Source organism: Excalfactoria chinensis, chromosome 3, assembly GCF_039878825.1.
Source record: "Excalfactoria chinensis isolate bCotChi1 chromosome 3, bCotChi1.hap2, whole genome shotgun sequence".
Classification (NCBI taxonomy): domain Eukaryota; kingdom Metazoa; phylum Chordata; class Aves; order Galliformes; family Phasianidae; genus Excalfactoria; species Excalfactoria chinensis.
Window position 1 is genome coordinate 66538049 of NC_092827.1, and position 6267 is coordinate 66544315.

Consider the following 6267-nt stretch of genomic DNA (forward strand, 5'->3'; position numbering starts at 1 on the left):
TCAGCTCAGTCCCACCAGGGGAATTAGAGCCAGAATAAAACTGAGGAAAATATCAGCTATTAGAAATTAAAAGCAACAATAATTACAGTCCAGCCCAGTAAACTTTCTGAATGATTTCTTTCTTATTTGTAGTTTTTTCCCAAAATAGAAATTTGGAAACACAATTTGTTGAGTTTTGGCAAGCGATTATTTTCGTATGCTTGGCCTTTGGGCCCTAGTTTTACTGCAGGATTTTAACACCTAGTTTGTACCAATGTAGGTACAGTGCCACACAGGCAGCTGCTGCTAGATTGCACCGGGACAGGTTAGGCAGAGAACACCTTCTCCTAGACAGCCTTTGGAGGTGCATGGCACTGCATCCATGCTCCAGCTGGAGGTGGCAGCATAGGGAGCAGCCATCTGACTTCTCCTCAGCCCTGAAGGACAATTGGAAGCCCCAGGGGCTAAGACCTGATTATCTCACCACTGTTTGTAGAGTGCAAGCTTTCCACATGACCATAACAGAGGAGAAGGAGGAAAGTGTCCTCACGGAACCATGTTTAAGCAACAATTCTGGCTCTGTGTGGGTCTTGGAGTGAAGGAACTGGGAGTTGTGGTTCAAGACTATCTCTAATTCTTTTACAACTACGTGACACAAACTGATGAGTCTTTCATGTTAAACACCAGTCTAGGGGCTTTCATTTAATAGCTTTTCTTTCCCACTCACTGTTCCCTCTCATCTCTGCAGATTTGCACTGTGCAGTGCCAGAGCCATAAAGATCTTAATATAAAGGGGCCCCCCAGCCTTTATCTTGCATATCACGACATCGTGATTCAAATGTTACAGCACTGCAACACAAATGTAACATCAATGTACATCCCATAACAGGCCTTAATCCATCCCAGATTTGGTTCGGTGCTCCCTTGCTCAGATCTCCTTGGACCACACATTGTGTGCCACTGTTTGTATTCAACATAAACGAAGGATCAGGGTGGAAATCTAATCAGAACAACAGCAGCACGGCCAGATCAAGAGGAGCTAACAGGAAGCCACTTAGTGTCTTTCCAGAAGGCTTGCCAGTGAGCTTATTTGGTACCCACGGTACCTACATCTGAGGCACAGGAGCTGGGCAATGGATCAGCTGTGTGCCTGAATACACCATGCAGGTGTGGATGCCAGGAGGGATGAGTGTGCAGGGTGATCAGCTGCACCTCAGGCTTTGGTGGCTTCTAGCAGTCCTCAGAGCTGCTCCTGCTCTGCACTGGACCCACACTAGAGAGTGCCCAACTCTACCAAGCAGCCTCAGGGACCCAGGACCAAGGGACATCCTCTATTCATCCACCAATTGGACCCTTTTTCTGAATTGTGCAAATTGCCAAACAGTCCTTCAGGCATGATTGACCTGAGAGTCATTCCCACACAAGCACATTCTAATCATCACATTTTTCATCCATTGCAAAGAAAACAATTAGTCAGGACACCCCTTTCTGCATTCTCTTGCACCGCTCACATTATCAGGAGAACGATCCATTATATGCAAAATATTGCAAACACAAGATGAACGTCAGCTTTGTATTAATGTTTAAATCAATGAGGATTAAAGAGCAAGGAAATAAATAAATAAAAACCCAACAACAACAAACCCTCCAAACCATCTTGATCACAGCTGCTGTGAAAGACACTCAGCAGTGCTGGAAAGCTTCCCCTCATCCAAGTATTGATCGCTGGAAACATTCCCTGTTCTTGACATTCAGTTTTGAAAGGGTAAAGTCTTTGAAAGTACAATAGGCTGAATGTTTTTTTCTTTCTCTGCTTCTTCCCCCTTTTGGGCTAAGTGGAGTTTGACAGATGGCTTTTTTATTAAACAGTATTAAATCCACAGCAACTATATGTTGCAATGTACAGTTGTATAAGATTCGCCTTCCCATATACATTTAATACGCAGGCAGTAGGCAGTAACACTAAGATAAATCGAAGGCAACCATATTATTCTCTCTTGGCTTTGGCATGACCCTCTCTGTGGTTTGCTTCATCTATCAAGAGAAGTAAACCATGTGTTTGAGCAATAACATGCTGAATCAGGGAGGCTTGTATTATTGTTGTGAATAAAAAGAAACTGTGTTGTGGAAATACAGCCTGAAGACCCCCACTCCCTCTTGGTAATTTCTTGCATGCTACACACTTGCATAACTCCTTGTCTCAAAACATTATGTGTGTGATTTTGGAGATGCAGAAAACTTTGGGTCAAACACAGACTAATGGTGGTTTTGCAAACATCATCCAAAACTGGCTGTTTCAATATGCTCTTCACTCAACACTGGTAAAAAAACAGACTGAGTTTGCCTGTTCTCAGATACTGCCAGATTAACAGCATTTTATGCAAAGCTCAGTTGTCCATGTGGTAAGTTTAATGTCTGAGTTTAAATATCAGATTCACTTGTGAACAAGGTGTGAGGTCAGCAGAGTGACCCATCATACACATTGGTGAATAACACTCCGGTCTTGCGATATGATAGAGGAAGAATTTTCTCTGTATGAAAGAAGGCCATGAAACCTGTCAGTGTTTTCATCAGGTATCATTGCCCAGGGCACTGAAAGAGAAGAACTGTCTGCAGTATTGGCACTAAGGGCTGAAGAACATTTATGGGCTGCCAGGAACATCTGGTATGTCATTTAACATCAGAGTTTGGGCTTGCCAAATGTTAGTCTGTCTGCATTTGCTCGTGAAGACGGAAAAGGTCCAAATGTTCATGGTTAATTCCACCTGTTGGTTGTCCTCTACTTCTTACTTTGTCGCATCTTCTACATTTATTGTCCCTATTTCATCTCTTGCCCATGATATGGTTTCTCAGACAAATTTAACTTCCTAACTTCTTTGGAGCAGAAATCTTGTTTCTCAGGAATTATCCTCAGAATGCCATATCTCACTAACAAAATGCTTAAACTAACTGGTTTGGTTGTTTAGATGCTGAAATGTCAGCTCCCGTGGCCCCACGCACTCAGAAGAGCAGGTCGGTTGGCTCAAGTGAGGTCTGAGGCCACTTGCTCCACAGTGAGAATGACATTTGGGGATGTCCAGACCCCTCTCAGCAATCCAAGCTGTGCACTTGACCAGAGCATGACTCAGGTCAACCAAGGAAATCTTTTGGGCAAGACAAGATGACTCCACTGCTGCTGCTCAAAGGGAAGTACCCTTCAAATACAATCTTTCAATTAGCCTCTGTATATGAAGTACATATAAGAAATAAGATATGTGAAATTCTTTGAGTATTTTAACATCTCCCACCAAAAACAGGTTCCACTGTTCTCTTTTTCCCTCTAGCCAACAGATGAATCTTCCTTTTCCTTCATTTTCCAAATCTGTAGCTCACCAGCTCACCCCAGCTGGGCTTCAACAACCACTTAAGTAACAGAGACACCAATTCATCAGCTCAAAAATAATCATTTGGGACTGTATAAAAATTAAAAGTTTCAATTTTCCAAGAAAACTAAAGAAAACAAACAAAGCTGTCTTTAGGCGATGGACGATAAGGAAAACCCATTGAGCGTCATGGAAAATCTGAAGAAAAGCATTGTTTCCAACTGAAAGTACAAATGTCGCCTTTTGTAAAGCTCAGGGGGAAATTTATTCTATAAAAAAGAAGTGCAGATTAATTGAATTTAAATTCATTTACAGCTCCAGATCCCACCTCCTGGTACAACTGTCTCCACGCTATTTTTTTTTTTATCATCTGAGCTCTTTCACCACCTCCAGCTCTTGGTGTTGCAATTCACACTGGAAAAGATGTTGGGTGGAGGCTGCATTATCAGAGTGGGGGCGTGCATGAATCCTGCTGCATTTTGCTCCCCAGCCCTGCGATCTATTGCTTGCATCCACCCTTTGCTCATCCTGTGCGGTGGGACTGGGAAACTCCCAGTCGTTCCTGCCACCATTTCAGTTTCCCATCCCATTTGTCTATCCAAGCTCTTCATGCATTGCAGAAAGATGCCCATCCCTTGCAGGCAGTGAGGCTTCAGGTGCAGAGGGCAGGTAGGGACTCTGGATTCCTTTACAGCTTTCAAGGTTTCACTTGTCCTCTTCAAGCCCATTTGTCTGAGAAAAGGGCCATCTGTGAATTTTGGCACATTCTGAGTTCAGGCCTTGATTCCTTTCTGCATGGAGGTTTTTATCTAACCCAGTGCAATAAATAACTGTCAGATTAAGCATGGCCGTGCAAATGTTACTGTACTCGCATTGTAAAAGCTGCCTTTTATGTGGGTACCCTCTGAAATAAGGCAACCATTCCCTGGCTCTCAGTTACGCTCGGCCCTGCTCTAATCACCCTGTTTCGGATGTGCAGCTTGCTGTGAAAGACAAATGACTGGAGCTATTAAACTCCGTCTTGTTGTGAGCGTGCCCAGTGGTAACATTGTAATGGATATTGCATTACAGGCAGGCTGTGGTTTGTCAGGGACGGAGCGCGGCGCAAGGACTTTGATATCTCTAGCAGCACCATGCACCCAGCACCTGCAGCTCAACCTAGGCATCCTTGCAAACGGGTCTGCCAAGGCTATGGGATGGAAGCAAGCCCCCAGGGCTGGGACAGCCCCAGGCTCCATGGAGCTGAGCCGAGGTGCAGCTGGCTGGTAGAGACAGGGAGGAGAGCATAGCCCCTTGTTCCAGCAGCACATCCATCACCGCCATGAGAAGGCTGGGGCACGGCTGTCGGTGAGGGCAGGACGGCCAGGCAGCACGTGGGACACACAGTGGTGTGTTTCATTGGCATCTAAATCAAGTTCTGTACTGAGGCTGCTGTCCCCTGAATGCAGATTGCAGCAGTGGCTGCTCAGCTCTGTGGGTGCTGGGACAGCTGCAGGCACTGAGGGGCAGGGTTTGCAAAGATGCACAAGGTACTGGGGCACCTAGTTTCCATCAATTACCTCTCAGTTGTCTCTGCAAAGCCTTGCCTTTCTGCAAAGGAGGTCTTCTGTATGGGTGAGGGGTTAGCAGAAACTCTTGAGCAAGAATAAATAAACACTGCCAGCAGCTGCAAATTAAAAGTGATAATTAGAAGTGATATTTCAGAGCATGTGTGCCGCATACTCACTTGCTCTCCAGCTCTACATTAATGCAGCTCAACATCCCAGACTCAGCTGTAAGGAAAACAAAATAAGATGAAATACTTTTTACCCCCAGTTTACAGCCCCTGCACGCAGCATAGGAACCGCATGAACTGAGGCTCTGATCACAACCCCAAAAGGCACACTCACCTGGTGCAACACCCTGTCGGTTGCTGAGCATATCCGTATGATGCCCAAAGCATGTTCATCTTGGGTTCACCAGGAGGACTCATATATTTAATCTCAGGAAGCCCTTGGCCTTTGGCTATCAGGAGTGTCAAGGTTGCTGCTGTCACAGAGATGGATGCAGACAAATAGTCTGCATGATAGTGTTGAATAAATAAAATAATGGGGGTCTAGTATCCGTAAAACAAAAGGAAATAATATATAGGGTAACTTTTATCAAGGCCACAGATTTGACAGAAGGTTGTCTCCATGATGGTTGTGTAGGCCTTAGTAAACATTCAGCAGGGCTCAGGAAACAAATAGATGAACTTGCTTTTGGCCTGATGAAGTTGAATTGGTGTAATTCTGGTCAGATTCCACTGATGTCAGCCTGGCTGCCTTGAATTCACCCTGTCAAAACTGAGGCCAAAATCTCACAGCACAAATTCAACATTTCACCCATCCTTGATGCTAAACAGCAGCTTCCAGGGTTGGGTAAGCACTAACCACCACAGACATTAGTAGGTCTAGTTTGTGTAAAGCACTTGAAGGCAGTGGAAGGCAGCTACATTTATTTGTACAACAAATGGGAATCTGCCTTTTGCCTGACTCTTCTGCAGATATTAATTCAGTATTAAAAGAAGCAACACACCCCCCTTCTTTAAAAAGGGATCTGTTTACATACATAATGAAAGAGATAATGAGAAAGAATGAGCGATTCTTAGGAAAACAGATGGATAGATATCAACAAAAGATAATAGCAGGGATTAAAGATGAAAACTATCAAAAATATTAAGTAGATAATTTCCTCTACAAAAGACACCAAGATGTACCATTACAGAGAGCATACGGTGGTAATCGTTTCCTTGTGATACGATCACATTGTCCTAGTAAGGGATTACAGCTTTTCGGCTCTAGTCCTGCAGATGCCTATCTTTTTGCAGCAGCCTCAGATTCCTTAATGAAGGGGGCCGCTTGGTGACAAATGGCACTACGTGCTTGCAAGGTGACTGCTGCCTCAA

General features: G+C 44.4%; 1 long non-coding RNA gene across 1 annotated transcript; it reads right to left on the reverse strand.

Moving 5' to 3' along the window:
* Nucleotides 1-4023: 4023 nt before the first annotated feature.
* Nucleotides 4024-5268, reverse strand: LOC140249584 (uncharacterized). Its single transcript, XR_011903036.1, has 3 exons — nucleotides 5231-5268; nucleotides 5068-5113; nucleotides 4024-4089 (listed from the first exon to the last, which is right to left on the reverse strand). It is a non-coding gene; the product is annotated as an uncharacterized lncRNA (long non-coding RNA).
* Between the last annotated feature and the right edge of the window lie 999 nt (nucleotides 5269-6267).